The following is a 23,602-nucleotide window of genomic DNA, read 5'->3' as shown; positions in this document are numbered from 1 at the left end:
AACACTCCATTGAGCTACATTCCAGCCTGCTCATTCCATTATTTGAAAGGAGATCTTGATTAATTATTGACCATCTTGGTGCGCTCTTAATTCCAGTATGGAATATCCTCATGCATATCTGTTATCCAAAAGTAAATCTGTTTATGAATAAGATTCCTATAATTTCCTCTTGGATATTTTTCTTTGGGCTTCATTTTAACCTATTAATATTTTTTTATTATAAATGGCTTTTAATTGCTACTCTCAGGAAATTCCACACCTCCCCTTTATGCCCCCGTTTTTATCTTATATTTGAATACTACAAGGAAAATTAGATAATAGAGTTCTACTTTTTATCATTTCCTGTTATAAATTGTTCCATGGCTCTCATCTCATCTTGAGGCATTTCTGACCATGTTACTCAATTTTAATGCATTCAGAGTCAAATAAACAAGAATCTTTGGTCTTACACTGCAAATCACATATTTGTGGATTATACTGCAGCCAAGCTAAACTTATACACTGTACTTCAAAATCCCCCCCTTTTTGTTATAGAACTATAAATCTGTTCATGCTTCTTTCTCTGCATGTCAAGGTGAAAGGATAAGAATTAGAAGTTACTTCTTTTCTTCTTCTTCATTGGAATCTAGAGAGTGAATTAAGTTCACGGGGATGGTGCAGAAAGTGATGTTACCTGCTAAATCCTCTTACTATTGTCAGTCCCATCTTATTTTTAGCTCATATTAAATTTAGTGGTGTATTTAATTTTAATTCTTGTAATTCATTATATAAAATAGTTCTGTGTTTGTAAAATGAAAGAACACCCATGATAAATAACAAATAAGGACATAATGATGACATGGATTGATGAAATATCACAGGGTAGTTGAAATAATTCAATATCGATCTATACAACTCCAGAGAGCATAATTTAGATACAGAGATCAGCTATAGATTGATGAAATATCACTATGAAGTTGAAATAGTTCATATTGATCTATACAATCCCAGATAAAATAGTTTAGACACAGAGCTCCGTCATATCATTTAATCTCATATTATTGGGCTTAAAAATCTTAGCTTTTCTAGGAATCTTTATACATAAATGAGAATAATATCTTCCTTTAAATTACTTAAAGGAAAAGAGAAATATTTTACCTTCACTCTGTATTTGTATAAATATATATACACATATTTATAATATATTATACATGATATATTATATATTATATTTTATATATTACATAAATTATATATAATTTTTATATAATATATTAATATAAACTTATATAAATATATATTAATTATATATTTACATATATAAATAATTGTATATAATGTATATAATATATAATTATATATAATATATAATACATTATGTGTATTATACAGTATATATTTTACTATATATTTATATATTATATATATGAAAATTAAAGATTATATTCTTGTGTTTAAGGAATTATTGTATTACATAATATAACGCTTTTAAAATTTACTTCATTCTATTTTTTATATATTATCATTATTATTAGCTAATTATTTTATTTATTTATATTCCAAATATTTCCTCCCCTTCCTGGTCCCCTCTCAAAGAGTCCTTGTCCCCATCCCTCCTCCCCTTTGTCTCTGTGGGGGTGCTGTCGTGGGATCCCCCTTTCTTAGGACATTAAGTCATTACAGGATTAGGTGAATCCTGTCCCACTGAGGCCAGACAAGGCAGTATGTTGCTACATATTTTGCCAGGGGCCTTGGGCCAGCCTTGAATGCTCTTTGGTTGGTGGCTTAGTCTCTAGGAGCTCCCAGGGGTCCACGTTAGTGGACCTTGTTAGTCTTCTTATGGGTTTGCCATTCCTTTCAGCTCTTTCAATCTTTCCCTTGACTCTTTTATAGGGGTCCACCACCACAGTCCAATGGTTTGCTGCACGTATCTCCACCTGTCTCAATCAGCTACTAGTAGAGCCTCTCAGGGGACAGCCATGGTAGGCTCCACTTTGCAAGCACAACATAGCATCAGTAATACTGTCAGGAATTGGTGCCTGCCCATATAATAGATCCCAAGTTAGGCTGGTCACTGGTCATCCATTCATTCAGTCTCTGTTCCATTTACATCCCTGAATTTCTATTAAACAGGAACAATTTGGGGTAAAAAATTTGAAGGTTGGTTGTGGTCCTCCTCTAGGGTCCCTGTGAAACTACTCCCTGGAAGGGATCTCTTCAGTTGAGCTTTTTGGCTAAGGTCACCCATATTGAGTCCTTGGAGCTGCCCCTATTCCAGATAACTGGGATATCCCAGAAGCTTTCCAGCCCCCATCCAAGGCAGCTACATATTTTAATTCATTTTCCTGGACTTCTGGGCTTTTCTCCTGTCTCCTTCAATACTTGATCCTTCCCCCTTTGCCCCTCTCCCTCCCAACCAGGTCCCTTCCTCCTTTTGCCTCCCATGATTATGGGTCTACCCTCTTGTTTAACTTAAGGTCTATGCAGTGTATCATGGATATTCTGTACTTTGGGGCTAATACCCATTTGCAAGTGAGATTATAACATGCATACCTTTTTGGGTCTGGGTTACATCAAGGCAGATGATATTTTCTAGTTCCATCCATTTGCCTGCAAAATTCATATTTTTTTGTTTTTAATAGTATTATAATCCTCAGCCTATAAAAGTTTTATCTTTCACTATATTTTATTAGTCATTAATGTAGCACATATATTTTAGTAGATGTTTTGGGAATCATTAACTAGCCTATTTCTCTATTTTTCAACTTATTTTTCTATATCTAATAGTATGCATTAGTTTGAAATCATGTAATAGTTAGACATCATTATTTTTCTTTTTCTTTTAATTTTATAAAGTTATAACTTGCCAACACTAAACATTGCTAACAATTTGATCATATGAGACAAAAATATTTCATCTATCTTATGTATCATGTTAATTTACTGAGTGAAATTTTATATTGATATAATATAAGCTTTGCATGTTATTATTCATGAGTATTTTTTCAAAAAAGGAAAAGAAAAACTAAAAAGTAGAGAAAAGCTGTGTTCGTTATTAACCATGTAGCAGTAAAACTCGGGGCTTCTATTCCTGGTACTCTGTAGAGTGGAGATAATTAGAAGCACTGGAGAGAATCTGATGTGATATATATATATATGTATATATATATCACATATATGTGTGTGTGTGTGTGTGTGTGTGTGTGTGCGCGTGCGCACATGTGTGTGCACGAGCATGTAAGTATGAGCTGTAAAAATTATCAATAGGTAAAATATTCTTTCAAGTAGAAATTCCAGCATATCAGGAAGATAAATAAATTGATCTAATAAGTAAAATAAAACTTTTAAAATGATACTGGCATGGTTAAGGGTAAAATTCAGAGTGAAAAAATAGCTAGTTCGGTTTCATAATGGCAGACACATGCAAATAAGAAGACTACATTGCAATGATGTTTTCTTCAGCCAGCTCCAGAGATGGCCCTTAAACAGTCTCAAGACATTTAGCAAACTCAAATGATGAAGAACTAATATAATATTGAAATCAGTTTGGAAATTATCTATCAACTTCATTTTTAATCCACTGGATTTGGAGAATTTTAATGCGACAATTAGAGACTCTCAATTTAGAGACAATTTTTTTAAAGCAAAGGCTCAAATTTAAGTGTGCAGACTTCATCTCCAATACAATGAGAAAAATATGCTTCCATATATAGTTGTCTCAAACTTCAATTGGCTTCCTTCTTTGACCCTAAGAAAATTAAGGAAGATTAACAGCAGTGGCATTTCACATATTTTTACTGAGTATTTCTGCATCAATATTTATAAGGGAAATTAGTATGAAATTCTCTTTCTTTGTTGGGTCTTTGTGTGTTTTAGGTTTCAGAGTAATTACGGATTCATAAAATCAATTAGGTAGTGTTCCTTCTGTTTCTATTTTGTGGAATAGTTTGAGGAGTATTGGTATTAGGTCTTCATTGCAAGTCTGATAGAATTCTGCCCTAAACCCATCTGGCCCTGTGCCTTTTTTTGGTTGGGAGAATTTTAATGACTGCTTTTATTTTATTAGGGGTTATGGGGCTGTTTAGAGAGTTTACCTGACCTTAATTTACCTTTGGTATGTACTATCTGTCTAGACAATCATCCATTTCATCTAGATTTTCCTGTTTTGTTGAGTATGGACTTTTGTAGTAGGATCTGATGATTTTTTGAATTTCCCATTTCTGCTGTTATGTCTCCCTTTTCATTTTTGATTTTTCATTTGGATACTGACTCTAAGCCCTTTAGTTAGCTTGGCTAAGGGTTTATCTAGCTTGTTGATTTTCTTAAAGAACTAACTCTTATTTTTTTTTGATTCTGTATGTCATTCTTTGATTCCAATTGGTTGATTTCATCACTGAATTTGGTTATTTCCTACTGTCTACTCCTCTTGAGTGTGTTTGCTTCTTTGTGTTCTAGAGATTTCAAGTGTGCTCTTAAGTTGCTAGTGTAGGATCTCTTAAATTTCTTTATGAATGTACTTAGTGCTATGAATTTTCCTCATAGTGCTGCTTTCATTGTGTCCCATAAGTTTGGGGATCCTGTGTCTTTATTTTCATTAAATTCTAGAAAGTCTTTAATTTCTTTTCTTTACTTATAACCAAGCATTGGTCTGAGACCTGAGACCCCTATGGAAGAGTTATGAAAAGGATTGAAGGAGCTGAAGGGGATTGCAATCTCCTAAGTAGAACAATAAAATCAAATAACCTGGACCTCTCAGAGCTCCCAGGGACTAAACCATCAACTAAAGTGCATACATTGGCTGGTCCCTGGTCCCTGTAATATACATAGCACAGAACTGCTTTATCTGACCTAAATGGAAGAGGATGCATTTGGCTCTGTGGCTGCTTGATGTCCCAGAGAAGGGGCATGTGAGAGGGGAAAGATGGGAGTGAGTGGATTGGTGGTGGAGCACTCTTAGAGGTGAGGAAGAGGGGAGATGGGATGAGGTGCTCGTGGAAGGAGGACCAAGAAGAAGGACAACATTTGAAACATAATAATATAAGTAATGAATAAAAAATGAAAAAAAACAGTAATGATGTAGAATAGGTTTTATCTTACAATGATTTGCAAATTACTGACTCAGATCATTTTTTACAAGTAAATTGTATATACTGAACTCCAGTTAACTTTTAGAAATATAAAATTTGTCATTATAGAGTATATATAACTGTTTTCTACCTCTTACATGAAGCAAAGAGGAAATAAATTGTGTGCTTTCCTTCTCAGAGAGTTGCTCATATTTCTCATTATAAATGTGTGTTTCTCTAACAGGTGAACTCCGAAGGCATATACTTCAAAGGAGTGATCAAAAAGGGTGACAGCTGCACAATAAAGTTTCAATTGAGGGAATAGTAAAGGGCAAAGTACAAAGATTTAACTCTGGTCTCTTTCTGTGTGGTTTAAGAAAAGAACAGAGAAATAAGAAGAGAAAGAAAAATAAAACAGAGAAAATAATTTTATAGTGTATCTGGACAAATCAGGATTTGTAATGTTGTGACTGGATGAACATTTCATTTTGTCCAAAATTTTAGTGGATCTAGTCAATCACTCCAGCTAGGACGTGGTGGAGCCAACCACCGCATAGCTGATAGGGACCTAAAAGGCCCAGCACATGAAATAGGCCCTAACGTTGTACCCTTAGATTTACTTCTACCAAGAAGGCACTGTAATCAATAGATCCACAAACTGGCTATTAAATTATAGATCTCGTAGGTCAGAGTTCTTGTGAAATGTCTCTGGAAATTCCTCACATATATGCCCTAATGCCTCTTTATTAATTTTGCCTGTATTTCTTAGTCCAATTAGGATGTGGATAAGAATGTTCTTGCTTTGTGTTGTTGCTGTTTTTGATTTTTCTTATCTTGTAAACGCTGTAGTATGTTGTGAGTGAACGAAATATTTTATTCACTCCCTTAGACCCATAACATCTCCTACCAAAACCATGATGATTTTCCATTTTATTGGGACCATCACTGAACAGCTAAGAAGAATTAGTGCTTAACTATGGGAGATGGGGGAACCTCAAATTTCACAGAGATATTGCCTGCTTTTGACCTTGTGGAAGAAGCTACTATCCAACTCTGGTTTTCTGAATGTGAATTCTTTCTTCTGGGAGTTTAAGGTTCAACATAATGTGAAGGTCAAACATTGGCTTTGGTAAAATAATAAGAGAAAACAGACAAAATTGTAAAAAATTCTGTAAATAGTTAAATGAAAATGATAAAGAAACTAGTTAGGGGACTTGGCTGTGAAGATGAACATTTGGAAGAAAGAAAAAATTCCTCAAAGTAGAAACAATCTGTAGTGTTGAAAAGTTTGAGGAGCCAAAAACTTATTTTCTAGATGTAAGCATTCTCTGGCTCTCAGTGCCTTTAGCTCTGCATTCATGAGATTATTCCTGGAGGCAGGAGAAGGAGCCTCTTGTTCTTGATCCTCTTTGTCAGGAAATTTTTAACATTAAAGCCCTGTCATGTGGAAAAATGGCAGATTTACTATTCTGTTTGATTCTTCGTATGTGTACATTTTGCCATGCTTTCAAATTTTTTTTGTGGCTTAAAAAGTCCCTCTAAAAAGCATATAAACTCTCTCGTGTGAGCAGAATTCATGCTCAATTCCTTTCCCACTTGATGGTCTTTTCTCCTCACTTCAAAATTGTGATCAAATGGCCTTTAGATTGTTAATCCTCCCAGGACCTTTGTTCCATCTTTTCATTACTCACCATCATTAATTCCCACCCTCTTCAACTCCTGAAGTGTTTCTAATTTTCTCAGTCCTTAATCCTCCACTAAGGAAGCATTTCTGAGTTCCACAAATCCATATTACATTATTCATACCAAATCCTTCTCCAGAGAGTTTAAAATAGATGTACAGGAAACATGGGCCCAGAGCACAGGGAACTTCTTTCCTCCAACTCTTGTTCTTAAGCCTTCACATCAACAACACCACTGGTTATAGCTTTTGGACCCGACAGCAATCTGTCTATATCTGGGATTCAAAGGCTGTCTCTGTTACAAACAGACTAATACTATAAAGAGAATTAAAGAGAAACAAGAAACATATATTTCTGTAATAACATTGATAAGAAGTCACATGTAAAATGTGTATCCATTAAGAACATAATGCAAAGAAGCCTGGCTGTACAAATTCATTCAATTTTCTAAGTCCTGCTATCTCTCACTCTATATGAAAGCTTCTTTATTTCTTTTAACCAATTAAGCTTTTGTTAAGTTCTAGTTGCTAGGGATCGGGTTCTATATCTTAAGCTACAAGATAACAAGAAATAGACTTTGCTGGAAATGAGCTTGCTGCTTCCCAAGTGTACTGGCTGGTTTTGTGTTTCAACTTGGCACAAGCTGGTGTTATCAGAGAGAAAAGAGCCTCCCTTGAGGAAATGTCTCCATGAGATCCAGCTGTAAGACGTCTTCTCAGTTACTGCTCAAGGGTAAGAGGGCCCATTGTAAATGGTGCCATTCCTGGGCTCATAATCTTGGATTCTATAAGAAAGCAAGCTGAGCAATTCAGGGGAAACATTCCAGTAAGTAATACCGCCCCCCCCCCATGGCTTCTGCATCAGCTCCTGGTTCCTGACCTGCTTGAGTTCCAGTCCTGACTTCCTTTGGTGTGCAGCAATGTGGAAGTATAAGCTAAACAAACCCTTTCCTCTCCAACTTGCTTCTTGGTCATGATGTTTTGCGCAGAAATTGAAACCCTGACTAAGACATCAAGAGACTCTGCTTTGTTATTAGTAATAGACACATCACCCTCCACACTGCCCTTGTTCTGAGCATTGTTCTAAGCATATTTATCTGTTTTAAGTGTTTTATCTATGCACCTTTTCAAAGATTTGAACATTACATGTGTGTGTGTGTGTGTGTGTGTGTGTGTGTGTGTGTGTGTGACATACCATGCATTTAGAAACAGAAGAAAACTCAGTGGGATTTTTATTGTTTTGTTTACTTGTATCACTTATGGCAGAATGAGGAGTCAGGTTTATTATATAGATGTGATGATAAGATAGGTTTGCTAATGTCAGTGAGGGGTCTCTACAGGAAGGCAAAGATATGCTTATGTGTTGGTCCTAGTGCCAGAAGGCTTTCCATGAAGATTTCCAGCCAGAACAGGTGTGAGATTTCAGGCCAAGGGGATAGAGTACAAGCAGGGAGGGGGAATATGCTCCACTGCCTCTGCTGCCTCCATTGCCTCTCCTCTCCTGCCTCTACCTGAGTCTCCACTGTTGCCACCCAGTTGCTCCTAGGTGTTGCACCTGTCGCTCTGCACTGAGTGGGTCTGGGCTGAGCCGGTGAGAAGCCTACTAGCTAGCAAGGAATGTGGGGAGGATCCTACAGGTGCTTCGGGAGAGCAGATCTCTTCCCAAGTGGTAGTGTTACAGCTCTTGTGACAGAAATTCTCACACAACGGGATAATTCTCACACATCTTTTCTTCTCCCAAATAGGATTCTTGTGTACAGTTTCGGGATGGGTCAGGGTCTGGCAGAAGGTAACTCCTATTGGCTTGGTCTGAGAGCTTTTAGATACCTTATCTACATGTGGGAGAACCTGAGGCCTGTTCTTACATGACTGATGGCCATACATCTCTCTATGGGAGGGGCTGTGGAGGGCTGAAGCTAATTGAGAGCAACCAGGGGGCTCAGGAACAATCCAAACTCCTATCTTCCCTTTAAGTTCTCCAGGGTTCCAAGCAAGCTTCACTAGGTACCCAGCTGCCTCTCACAGCCCACTGCTCCACACTAATGTATGGGGAGTGAGGGAGCTAGGAATGGTAATTTCTACCTGAATTGGTTTTAGTTATTGGTAATCCATTAACTAAAATTCAGAAATGGGCCTAGAAAGGCCTTATCACTATAATGGGTGGAAGACATTGACATCTTTGAGATGGTCATGTTAATAGCAATACACATTCACTCAGTTATTTATAAATGAAGTTAGCAATGCTTGGCTTGCTGCATTAACATAAACTCTGTAAACAGATGATGACATATTACCAAAAATGTAAGGAATAGAAAGCAATTCAAAGAGGATACATTTTCAACTTTTGTAGCCTTCATGGCAGAATTTTGAAGCTACATTAATCCAATAGTAGACACTAACAGAATTTGTCACAATCAGGAATTAATTTTGCTACATAAAATATGAGTTTTCTTGCCTTAAAAAGTTCCACTCGCTGAGCCTTTCTATATCTAACCTTTTTACATGTACATGCCCTAATTCTGTAGCTTTGGAGGTATTCACACCTTCTACAAAAGGGAACAAATCAAAGTGAAATCTGCTCTTTAACTATAGCCTACAAAACACTATAAACAGGTAGAAAGTGCTTCTGATGTAGTATATGTCAGATGATTAAATTAATTTTTGATGAAATATTTGTTAAACATCTATCAGATGTACTAGTGACTAGCTCTCTCAAAAAAGATCAGGAATTTTGATTTTATTTTTTGAAATAAAATCCTGATGCGTGCTGATAGCTATAAACAAATTTATTTAATTAAAGTAAACCATGGAAAAAGAATATGGTTGGCTATATTAAAGTTCTAATTTTCTTGGCGGCAACTTAAAAAGCATGAAAATTTGGCAATAGAAAATGAAACTTAAAAAAAAAAACACGATTCTGACAGAGTACCAACATTTCATAGAGGTTAAAAGCAATGATTTTATTCAGAAGCTCAGCTTGGGGGTGAACAACCTAGGACTTTGAAGACTAAATAGGAAGGTTCATCCTAGGTAGACTTCTTTTCTTTTCTCTGGGATCCAAATGGGCCACTTGAAATATCTACAAGTCGTTCATCTAAACAGCAGTGCATCATTTCAAGAGCTAATTGCTCATTATTTTTGCAGCTAAGCTTAAAAGAAATAGATGAAAGATTTCTTAGAGGGTTGGTGGTTCAATTTTGAAACCTAGAGTGAAAGGGCTTAGTCTGTGATCCATTGTGAACAGACTAGCAAATAGAGCCTGTTGCAAACCCCTACTGTGCTCCATGTTCTAAAAGAATACAAGCCCCCTGTGTCAGCAGTTGTATCAGGCACACATGAATGAACTTTCAGAATGACCGTTTTATTATGTGTATCTAAAAATGAGACAAACCCATACACCTGGCGTGTGGGTCTTCAGAAAAAGAGGATGCATCAAGGCCAGTGGTTTGATTAAGCATTTTCCCTTATTTTAGAAGGGATGGTGCCTGTGAGATCAAACTAAGACTGGTCTCTGCTTGTTCTCTATGAATCTGACATGCTTTCATACAGAGGCGACGCTAATAGGCTGCTGTGCTATTAATGAAATTCAATTTCAAACCCTGTCCCATGGCCAACCATGCTGATAGGACACAAGAACAACAAACACTGCCTTTTTAACAGCCCTTTCTGGTGGAATTAAAGGAAGATGACAGAAAATTCAGACATATAACAAATAAAAGCTCTGAATAATAGAACCAGGACCAAATAGCTTGGCAGCTCATTGTCAACATTTCCTACACTCTGTATCTGCTACTATCATGCTTGGGACGTATGATGCATAGTGTAATAAGTAATGGTTTGACACGTTGTGTCCTGATTGATTGTATCACATTTCTTGGAAATATATGATAAGATACAGAAATTAGGTATTTTTAATGCTGTAATTGTCTAGCAGACTTTTATTATGTATTGTTCTAAACATTTATGTGATCTATATACTGTATATGAATAATAACAGGCATTAGTATAGCTTATCATACCTAGCTTTAACTATGTTAGCGTAATCTATTAGCAACAAGAATTTTTACTTTCCCTGTTTAGTGAATAAAGGGAAGTTGTCTTTTACAAATACTTTACCATTTTTTTTGCTTCCCCTGTCACTTTTATTAGAACTTAAGTAATAAAATCATATAAACTTATATCAATGATACTTGTGGAAACTATCACCTGAGGCACTTTGCATAGAGAATATAATGATCATCCAGAGATATCTTAAGACTCTTAAGCAAAATAGCTTCCCATAGATAAGTAGCAGTAATATAGTCTTCTTAGTTCTAATCAGTCATCATTTCTATAGTTCAAACTACAATACTGACAATTGCCATGAACATATGCACACACACACATATGTACATGTATATGTATTTTGACAGGCAAAGTGTGTTTTTGCTCATCTGGGGATTGAATCTAGGGTCATATGCTAGCCAAGCGCTCTACCATTAAATCACAGCCCAACCTATAATGTTTTAATATCTACTTAGTTGTTTCTTTTTTAACTCCATGTCTCATTTTTTTTTCAAATTAATTACCTTTTCTCAGATGAACAGCCCTTTACAAAGAGGTGACATAGAGTTAATGTCTAGAGGAAGCCAGCATTAGTACAGGAATACAAGCACTCTACTAGTAACTCTCCTTCCTTAAGCCAGATTGACTGATAGGTTGATTGAGAAAGTGAAGCATTGCTCATCCTGAGGCCTTTGTGAATCAATTACTGTTTCCCACCACTAATTGGCCTGTTTCTTCTCCCTAATTGCACTTCGTGAAGATGACTCCAGGGGACCATCTTTGAAAGCTCATTAGCAGTTTTGCTCAACCTCAGGGTGGTGGCAGGTGTCAGTCAAGGTCATACACCTAGCTTAAAGGGATCAAGTTTCAAGCCCTTTTCTGACTGATCCTAATTCCATTCAGAACTTTGAAGGCATACATGACACATAACTTTCCACCAAATCTCACTTAACACTATGACTGTCAGAACAAATAAAATGCTAAAACTGAACAACAAATGTGCAGATATTTTGAAATTTTATTTTGTAGCAAATAGGTCCATGTTAGAGACAAGAATTTAAGGATTCAATTTTAAATGTGCTCACTTGTTTAAACTCTCTTGGTTTCAATATTGTCATATACTGATGCCTGCAATGATCCTTTAAATAATATTTACTCTATAAATCTTTGATTCTGTTAATTAATAAAGAATGTGCCTTGACCCATTTCTAGATAACACTAAAGCACAGAACCCAATCCTAGATTTTGATAATAATGATAGTAAAAATAAAAAATGCAAATTGAAAGAAAAACAGTCTTCAGCCTTGGCAATGTTATAGTAAAGCACAGTGTACTTCTTCCTCTGATGGAGTTTTTCACCCATGTGTCACATTGATTGTTTTTGCTCTTACTATGATATTTAATAGGAAACAGATTGTGATAAATAAATCCCAGTCACTGCTCCCTGCACTTGGCTTCCCACTATTTTAACATCTCTCAAGATTATTACAGTCACATATATATTTTGATGGCCCCTCAATGGTTCTGTGTCTTTTCACTATTTTCTGTATGCCAATAAATACTGCCCTTAAAAAATAAAAGGTAAAGATATTTGGTGGGAAGGTGACTGTGCATTTGTAGTTACATTTCCTTAATCAAATAAAAATTCAATCTCAATAACACCATGCTTTCTTTTATGTTTGTTTATATGTTTTAGACAATGTATTTAAGAATTTAGGAACACTATTTGTTAGATCTTTTGTTTATTTATTTGTTTGTTTTAAGGTTGAAATGGAGAAAGTTAACAACAGACTTCATAACATACATAAGACAACTTTACCACCATAAAGTATGTTTTCTACCAGGGTATCTTGAGAGGACAGGAGGCAGGAGTGGGTGGGTGGGCAGGGGAACACCTTCATATATAAGCAGGGGAGGGGGATGGGATAGGGGGCTTCAGGGGGGACCAGGAAAGGGAGATAACATTTGAAATGTAAATAAAAAATTCCAATAAAATAAAATAATAAAAAAGAGATTTTATTTATTTACATGCTATTTGTGTGTGCGTCACTGTCATTATAAAGCAAACTTGTATCTAAATTAAAAAGATTAAAAAATAAGAGTCAAGTAAATGTATAAATAATAAATGATAAAGAGGTAGACAGACAAAATAGATAAAACAAAAGAAGCACAAACACACAGAGATATAAAGATACATACAGTTAGACAGAGTGATATCCCATAATATATATCTGAAAAATTCCTGTATGTTAAAAGAAATAAAAGCTCAAACATAGCATTGAGATAAAAAAAAATCTTCATTGAATTAGTTTTTCTGTTGTACAGTTACTGCTGATATGGTACTTGCTATTAAGTATAGATTATACTGTCAGTGAGTCTTTGTTGGAGAAACCTCATCTTTGCTTTGAGAGAGGTTATCAATTGGAGATAGCTTCTGGATTAAGAATAGGGATTGTGTATGTTTCCCCTCTTAATGCTGGGACCCTATCTGGTGCCCATGTGCAGGTCCTGAGCCTGCTTCCACAGTTCATGAACTCATATGTATGCCAGTCCTAGTCTTTATATGAGGAAAATGGATTCATTTGTGTATGAAAGAGAAATGTCCTCCCTTTATGCTGGTAATCTGCTTTATTTGCTTCACTTGTATTTTCTAAGTGTAAAGTGTGAATGTGGGTTGAACTGGAGAATGTCATGGAAGTTTGAGTTTCAGTTGATTCTTACTTATCCTTGTATCCTATAGTGAGATTGTAGGTCCAATGATAAATTACTAAATTCTCCATACTTCTCTTTGATTGCCTATTTCTTTTTTACTCCCTTCAGATGATCACTAGATATTTTGAGGGCTTTGGTCATAATTATTTTATCCATAAATTTATTTAGTTATACTAATTTGTTTTGCACAATGAAGATAATTTATGGATATATGTTTCCGTACATTATGCTGAATTTAGAGTCAAACATTTAATTTGTTTGTTTATTTTTATTATTAGTTCCTTTGGATTTTCCTACAGTGGAATTTGATAAAATTCATCCAGCTCCTTCAATTCTTCCAGATCTGCCCCCACTTCCTACCTACCCTCCACCCTCCTTCGTGTCCTTTATTGTTTTGCCATCAAAACCAATTTTTGCTGAATAAATATTGGATATATGGTCTTTTGATAGAGTATGATTGACAAAGCTTATACTCTTACAAAAAAAAAAAAGTTGTCTCTACCTTTCCCAGCAGCTGACACCTAACTATTATTTCAAGGGGAAGTGTGTCATAGGGGATTATATGGTAAGTTCCTATCTCCACAGTGAGATTTCTTTGGTTTGGGTTTGGATTACACAGTTCTTTCATACTGCTTCAACAGCTATGTGTTCATATGTGCACATGTTGTATTATGCCAAGAAGATAATTGTTCCTTCTAGTCATCCAGTGTCTCTGGCTCTTGTAAGTTTCCACTCCACTCCCTCTTCTACAATTGTACCTGGGCTGTGTGAATGGGTGATGTATGTTTGGGCCCTTTAAGGCTCGGAATTCTTCAGTCTCTTATTCTCTAAAGTTTGTCGACTCGTGGGTCTATGTTTGTCACCATCTACTGCAAATAGAATCTTTGAAGAAGAAGACTCAGATAATTATCCCTCTGTCAGCTGTACAGCTGGTGAAGACTTTCTTCCTTCTCTGTAGGCTGCATTTTTACTTGATTGATGTCTACATCACTGTACAGAATCATTTCAGTTTCATGAGGTCTGATTTTATTAATTGCTTATTTATCAATGTCCTATTCAGAAAGTTTTTCCTGACTCAAATAGGATATTTTAAAGTTTTTCCTCGGTTGTGCATGTTTATGCTGTATCTATGATAACCACAAGACAATATATATCTGTGTGTGCTGTTCATGAAATGGTTAGAAAAACTAATGATGTGTGAAAAAAGCCATATGGTGATTTAGAATAGTAGAAACTAAAATTTGATTTCATGTTGTTTCAATGATAATGTAAAATTTAGTGCTGGTGTCATTGTGCTCCCAATAAGGTGTTGGAAAGATTTACCTCAACAATGCTTAAAAGAATAATGATCATTTCCATTATTATTGGTTGCCTATCAAAGCAGGATAATGAAATTCTACTATTGAAGATAACATGTACTTTAATTAAAACATAGCAAAATCAGGTTGGATCTTAGAATCTCTATCATTCTTGTGTGTCATTCATAGGTGCTATTCAGGATGCTGGAGAAGAACAATCATCAAGGTTTCTTTCCAGAAGTGGACTGAGCGTGCTACAATCCCATCTTCTCAGTCAGGTTACGCCCTTTAGTATAATGGTGGAGTGCTCACCTGAGGGATAACTAAGTACTTTCTAATTGGAGTAAAAGCCTGCTCAATGGGAGGAAATACAATTCTAGTACCACAAACATAACCAAAATTGTTGAAGTTTTGTCATTTATTGTCTATTGTAATGTTAAGTGTGGTCCTTCAAGAATTAGTGTCTATAGGTAGTCTCTGTGACCCTGCCACAAGATATTTTTATTGGTAACTAAAGATGTCAGTATTCAATGGCTGGGCCGGAGAGACATAGTGGGGTTAAGTTATCAGGCTTGGGGTTGGAGAGGAGGGAGAAAAAGAAGCCTCCATGGGTTAGGTGAGCCATAGAAACATGACCTGAAGACTGGCTAATTGGAGGGATGAACAGACCATAATAAATAGTAAATAGTAAGTAATAACTAAGGTTATGAATAGGAAAGTAGACTCCAACAACATGGAGGGTAGGTAGTTACCCAGCTCTTTTACTGATTAAGGCTTATCATAAATACAAAGGCTACAAGGGTATCTTTTATCCAGGAACTCAATAACCGATGTTGAGGTAGAATTGGGCCAGTATTTAATTAAATACTACAACCCAAATGTCCATGAAAGAAGAGTTGCTGGGAAAATAGGAGAACTAAGCACATTGTTTTCCCAAATGGACACTCCACTTATTTGTAATTCCTTATGTATATATTCCTAAGTACTGTCATGCTCAGAATAGGACAGGGATGTTTCACTTTGCAAAAAGCAATTGTTAATGAAATGATACATCTCTTATCAAAATGCTAAAAATAGCTGACTGTGTATCACTCATCCCTAAATGGGACTTTGATTTAATTTCCTAACACCAGCCAAGGTCGCTCAAACATTATCATCAAAATGATATGGCTATTGAAATTACGAACACAAAACAACATTGATACCTTTCAGCTTTCCATTATGGATAGCAGAGGAAAGCTTGTTACCCACCACTTTGGGGTGAATTCTTGCAGCTAGGGGTAGGATATAATTTTCTTCAAAATTGTAGCCATTAAAAGACTACTTAGGAAGATGAAGAAGCTCAGAAGGAAAAGAAGATGTAATGACAGGGTAGATATAATCACAATGTATAGTATTTACATTTTCAAAAATATTTAAAATTTTCAAAAATAAAAATTAAATATAAAAATAAATTTTGTCAAAAGAAATTTTGTGGATAATTTAATAGGATATCTGATAATATGTTACTTCTTTTGTAAGTACTCAGTTTCTAATATATTTCAATTTTTTTATCATTCCTATTTCTTTTCCTGAAAACATTTAAGCAATATTTTAGTGTCCAATATTTAACCTTTAAAAACATATATGTTGTGTCTTGGATATTTATACCACTGAAACTATATTCAAAGGGTTTCATTTTTCTTTCTTTATGCATCCTCTTAGTTGAAGGTGACCAGTGCCTAAATATAATTCTCGGTGTTCCACTTTAGTCAACTCCAGTTTGTACAGCAGCATGAGACTTTCGATAAGGTGAGGTTATTATTATTAATACTGTAGCAGTTCTTCCTGTTCGTACCCAACTCCTTATTCAAGAATAACGTACACATTTTTATTACTTTCTGGAACTGTGTTACATTCACAAACAGCTCTCACAATACAAAAAGGTCAAGTACATGTTTGAAAAACTGAACTGTAATTGCATACACACACACATGGGCACACAAACACACACTAAATATGTGCATATTTAGAATGTGTTTTATTTTTTATAAGCATTCATATTTATCATGGTGTGTAAGTCTAGACAACCATGCTTATTTTGACTTACTATGCAGAGACAACAGCACATTGAAACAATAAGAAATCCTCACTATACACATACAAGGGTCTTTATCCAAAATGATTAAAAATGAAGTGTTCAAAAGTAATAAAAATCTCACAAACATATATACACATGTGAAGTATGTCTTATAAAGGAAGAAAACATTTTTAATCTTATCCTATAACAAAAGCAAAAGGTAATTTTCAGAACATCTACACAGTCTTTACTTGAAATTAGTCTAGGGCTTAAGCAAGTGAAGTCAGCCAGCTCTCCCGTTGTTTTCCTTCTGAGTTTTAAGGAAAAGAGTCAATGATATTTGCAAAGTATTTTATTTCTGTGGGAGAGTGAACATTCAAAATGAACCCTCAAACCCCTTACTGCATAGTAAAGATTAACTTATGATAACAGCTAGATTTTTCTTTTCTGCCTCGTATTCTATTGGTGAAAAAAAGACAAACTCCATGTGATAAGGTCATAGATAATTATTAGACTTTGGGAGAAGACAAAGCATTGTCACATGACAAACATGCCCATTCTCTTTTCAAGGGATAAAATACTGGAGTCTGGGTTCAGGAGATAGCTGAGCATGTGAATTGCTTGTTCTCAAGCAGTAAGAATTTGGATCCTTAGTTTTCATAAATGGTGGTTGTAGCCAGCTGCTTATAATCCCAGCCTCTGAAATCATATACTCAGGTTCTCATGAACAACCTAGCTAGAGAAGCTAGTAGGCGTGGCTTGCTCTCAACAAATTGAAAGATCCTGACTCAATGAATAGGGCAGAGAGACTAATGAGGATCACTACTCTCATGTGTGTACTCCACATGTTCACATGCACACAAAAGTGGATCCACATGCATACCAATCCACTTACACACACCACACTTAGACACATGGAAAATAATAAGTAAAATAAGTAAAATGAGAAACAGTGAATAGTTAATAATATGCAGACAGACATAAAGGCGAACTCCTGAGAACTTCTAAGCTGAAGGAAGCACAGCAACTTTAAGGAGCACCCGTTGCTATATGAGGGCTTTTTTAGATGTTGTTATTTTCTCTAAACTTAATGTCCCTTAGTAGTAAAATGATTCTTTATAATAATTTGTAGTGTTGAGGATGTGAAATTATCAGATTAAAGCTGCTGTTTTCCCTGTCACTGAACCATACCTTGGTTCTAAGTATCATGTTACAGAAGAAAACAGTATGTCTTCATATCACACTTATAACCTTAAATAAGCAAAATATACATAAGACTGGAGATGATACAATAACTTCCTAAGACTTAGCTTATTTTCAGTAATGGAGCCTGGCCACCCATGTATATTTACTTTTCACTTGCCCATTAGTCACATTCTACATATTACAAGCTTTTTATGTATAAGCAAATAACAATTGTAAAACCAGCAATATGTACTTTTTTTCTGACTTATCTAACTCAGAAAGAACATGGTGAAACTGATAAAACTTAAAATAATTAAATAGAATTACTGAAACCCATGTAGTTTTGGGGAAATCTTTGTTTCTGTTTAAAAACAGAATATTGTTGTATATGTTTATAAATAAATATTGTTGATGATAAAATTAATATAATCCTATGAAGTATATATGTAAAAGTACTTGATAAGCACACATTCATTATTTGAATTATCTACAGCATCAGAAATAAAATAGTTATGATATAAGTAGTCATACATTAGAATAGGTAGTTAAACAGATTGGAGGACTATAGAAATGCAAACCAGAAATTAGACCCTTTATATCACATAACTTCAAGCTTATACTATAAGCCTTGGCTGATGAAATGAAATAAAAGCAATACACAAGTCATGAAAATGCGTGAGAATATAAAAATATTCAAAAGTTTTAATACATTTGGTTTACTACATAGAAAATCCAGAAACTCAAATACCTAGATCATGCCAGTTAATAAAGTAGGTGATAAAACAAATTAGGTAATTATTACAACATAAAGTGTATATTCTTTGATTTAGGAAAAAGAGATTTCTCTCAACATTTATTAGAATTTATTTTTTAAAATTTTAAAACTATTTTATTTATTTACATTACAAATGTTGACCCTCTCCCCAAGTCTGTCACATGCTCCTTCTTCTGCTTTACCTCTGAGAGGGTTGTCCACACCCTGAAACCCCAATCAACGACCACCCTCAATCCCTCACATCCCTATTCCCACACCCTCCTTCTCCCTTCCCTGGCTTCCTCCTTCCAAAGGGCATAAAGTCTCTATGGGATAAGCCACATCATTTCCCAATAAGACCAAACAGGGCAGTCCTCTACTACATATGTGTTGGGACAATCCTCTGCTACATATCTGTGACTAGGCCATGTATGCCCTTTAGTTGGTAACTTAGTCTCTGGGAGCTCCCAGGGACCCAAGTTAGTTGATATTGTTGGTCTTCCTATGGATTTGCAATTCCTTTCAGCTCCTTCAATCCTTGCCTTAATTCTTCCATAGGGTTCCCACCCTCATTCCAATATTTGGCTGTGAATATATGCATCTATCTCAGTCAGCTGCAGAAAGAGCCTCTCAGAGGATAGCCATTTTAGGCTCCTGTCAGCAAACACAATATGGTATCATTTGTAGTAACAGAGTTTGGTACCCACTCATGGGATGGATCCCAAGTTTGGGCAGATCACTGTGGCCTTTCCTTTAGTCTCTGCTCCATTTTTGTTCCTGCATTTCTTTAGACAGGTACAATTCTGGGTCAAAATTTTTGGAGGAGGATTGGAGATCCCACTCCTCACTGGGGTCCCTGTTTATCTATTGGAAGTTGTCTCTTCAAGTTCCATCTCCTCACTGTGTGATCTTTTGACTAAGGTCATCCTCATTAAGTCCTGTGAGCCTCTCACATCCCAGGTCTCTGACTTTCTAGAGGTTCACCCTACCCTGCACCATTGTAGCTGCATATATCCATTAATTCCCATGTCCCTCTTGGCTTATGTTCTGTCTCTCCCTTACCTGATCCTGCCCCCACATTCCTCTTCCTCTCCCATCTCCCACCCCTATGCCTCCCTCCCCGTGCCTCCCATGATTATCTTGTTCCCCCTTATAGGTGGGATTGAAGCATCCTCATTTGGGCCATCCTTCTTGTTAAATTTCCTATGGTCTGTGGGTTATATCTTGGGTTTTCTGTACTGTTTGGCTAATATCACTTATCAGTGAGTACATACATGCATGTACTTTTGGATCTGGATTACTACAGAGCTAAATACAGTTTTCCCCACAGAGGAATCTCAAGTGGCCAAGAAGCACTTCCCATGTGCATTCACCAAAGGTAGATGCTGAGGTGGAAGTCAGGAAGTGCATGCTGACAAGGGCCTGATATAGATGTCTCCTTAGAGGTCTCCAAGACTCTGACATATTCAGAGGCAAATGCACACAACTAACCATTGAACTGATCATGGGGTTCCCAATGGAGGAGTTAGAGTGACGACTGTAGGAGCTGAAAGGGTTTGCTGCCGCCCCATGAGGAGAGCAACAATACCAACCACCCAGAGCTCACAGGGTCTAAAACACCAGCCTGGGAGCACTTAGGGAGGGATCCAAGGCTTCAGCTGTATATGCAAGTGAGGATGGCCTTGTCAGGCATTGGTGGGAGAAGAGATCCTTGGTCTCATGAAGGCTGGATACCCCAGTGGGTGGGAATTTGAGGGTGGGGAGGTGGGAGTTGGGTAGTATGTAGGGGCACATCCACAGAGAAGCAGGAAGAGGGGTGATGGGATAGGGGTTTCCTGGGCGGGGGGGGGGGGGGTGGAGGATGAGGCAAGGGGATAACGTACGAAATGTAAATAAAACATCCAATAAAAACAAAAAGAAATGTTCATCATCCTGAGTCATCAGGGAAATTCAAATAAAAACAACCCTGAGACTCCACCTTATACCAATCAGAATGACTAAGACCAAAAATTCAAGTGATAGCACATGCCCATGAGGATGTGATAAAAGAGGACCTCTTCTTCTTGCTGATAGGATTGTAAAACCACTCTGGAAATCAATCAGATGCTCCCTCACAAAACTGGAAAGAGTTCTACCTGAATATACAGCTATACTGCTCCAGGGCACATACTCAAAAGATGTTCCACCATACCACAAGGACACATGTTCCACTATGTTCATAACAGCCTTATTCATAGTAACCACAAACTGGATCAACCCAGATGACCCTCAACTGAAGAATAAATACAGGAAATGTAGTTCATTTATAACATGAAGTACTATTCAGCTATTAAATATGAAGACATCATTCATTTTGCAGAGAAATGGATCACAATTTTTTTTAACTAGAAGTATACCTAAGAAGGTATGCAATCTTCTTAGGAGATACTTACAGTAATAATGCAAAATATATAAGTAGCAAAAAATGCAATTAGCTAAGTACCTGAATACATTCTTTTCTCTTTAAGTTAATATTATAAAGTACTAATACTCACCCTCATAGAAAAGGTCTTAAAAATTAAAAATAAGACAGTGTAGTTTGTGACATGGTACATCAAATATAATAGAAAATATCTTAATTTTATATCACTTAATATCATGATATTTTAAATGAATTGATCATTTTTGATACATTAAAATATGTATATTTACATAAGAAAATGTCATAATTCAATTTTGAAAGAGACATGCTGAAAATATGGTTAAGCATACAAACTTAACAACTGATATTATGCAACATTTCATCAATAAATTTATTTAAACAATTAGATTTCAAATGTAAGAAGTAAATTTTGGACCTGAATTAGTACTTCTCTTATGTTAGTAAGTAATACATAATAACATGGATGGGGACAATCACCAAAGTCATTCCATTGTAAGGACAAAAATGGGAAATGAATTTTTTCATCAACATTAAGCAAAATTAAGCCAAGAAAATCATGAGTCATGTTTGTCTTAAAAATAAATATTTCAATATTTTAATGTGGCCTCTGTAAATCTTTACACAAATTGTATTAAACATCTTTTACCAAAGACACATGTGAAAAATTCAAGGACTATTTTGCATATATGTTTATGACATTCAAGAAAAACGTCTGCGTTCATGCCTCTGTGTGTGTGAGTATGTATATGTTTGCATCTTGTGACAATATATCTGCCAGTGTTGGATATCTTCATTTGTTGACTTTCACCTTACCTTTAAAGACAAGGGTGCTTATTGAACCTGTACTTTACTTGTTGAGCAATATTTACTGGTCAGAAAGATACATGGATTAGCTTTTGTTTAGTATGAGGCTTTTATGAAATAAGGCAGAGTATGCTACTTTGAATTGATTTTTATTTTTTTCTAAGTATAATATTTGATTTTTAATGCTCTTTGATTTATTTTCCTTGCCTATTTTAAATTGACATAAATCACTGGTCATTTCTGTCCTTCTGGATCCATAACAGAAAGTTAACATTAGAGGTCCTTTCTGGTTTCATGGAGTCGAATGACTACAAATAAAAATCCCAGTTTTCAGAACAGTTCCTATAGAAAATCCTGAATAAGGCATGAGATGATATTCCATGAATAATTCATATTATTGGAAAGAAAGCAACAAAACATGAACTCTAAAGTCTTGCATTTCAGTGTCTCAATATATTATCAATTGATCAATACTATGAAGTTAATGACTTATAATTTCTTAAAGAAATGTTTTGGGATAATTATGAATCCTATATTCAAAAGTTATTGAGTTCTTTGACCTATTAGTATAAGCCTCAGGTCATAGCTTGTCAGTTCATGAATTAGAAAACATTGCAATTAATTCTGATTCTTACATTTTTTTCACTTAAACAAAAATTTAAGAAGCATCATGTAATACTTTTACCTATCATTGACTGATTATTAGCTACATTGTGCATTTTTGGAAATTGTTTAACAATGTCAATGATTGATCTCTGAATTGGAAATTCTAACTCTATAAAATGCAATGAATGGCAAGTAAGAATTCCATACAGGTGAACATATTTTACTCCAAATCCACAATATATTTCTAAACTTAAAAGCTAAAGCTGAGATCTAGGAAGTTCTGCAATTCCATATTTCAGTTAAAATAACCACATCCTTTCATTTACAAGTGGCAAAAATTACATCTCAAAAAGCCATCGTAACGAGAAGCTACCAATATGAAAACTATGATTGCCTTGGTTTACATTGATGTGTAAGCAATGTAGAATGCTCTTTTTACTACCATAGTAATTTAGCTTCTAAATGTTAGTTGGGTTTATGATGACCAGTCTCCAATGAATAATGACTTTCTATTGGTTGTTTTATTTGTTAATATTCTCAATGGAATTGAGATGTGAAGAAAGACATTCAGAGTAATTGATACAATGTGATTGTTATTTTAGATGTATCTGCCAATTATAAAATAATTGGCAGATAGTATGCAAGCTTCTTATAGGGTGTCAGTTAATTTTATAAACTTGACAGAATCTATAATCACCTGAGAAATATACCTAGAACATAAATCTGAGAATTCTTTCTGTATTTAGAAAAAAAAAAAATGGGTCTTGTCACCTAATAATGGTGACATCATTTTACGTGCTGAATGTTTTGATTAAATCAAAAGGAAAAAGGAAAATGAACATACCGATCTCTTTTTGGTTACTGACTCCAAACACAATGTGATATATTTCATCAAGTACCTTAAGTTATATCTCCACCCTGGAATGGGCCATGCCATCAAAAACAAAACAAAACAAAACAAAACAAAACAAAACAAAACAAAACAAAACAAA

This window comes from Grammomys surdaster, unplaced genomic scaffold (assembly GCF_004785775.1).
Source record: "Grammomys surdaster isolate TR1022 unplaced genomic scaffold, NIH_TR_1.0 126189, whole genome shotgun sequence".
NCBI lineage: Eukaryota > Metazoa > Chordata > Mammalia > Rodentia > Muridae > Grammomys > Grammomys surdaster.
Note: the sequence above shows the minus strand (reverse complement) of the source record.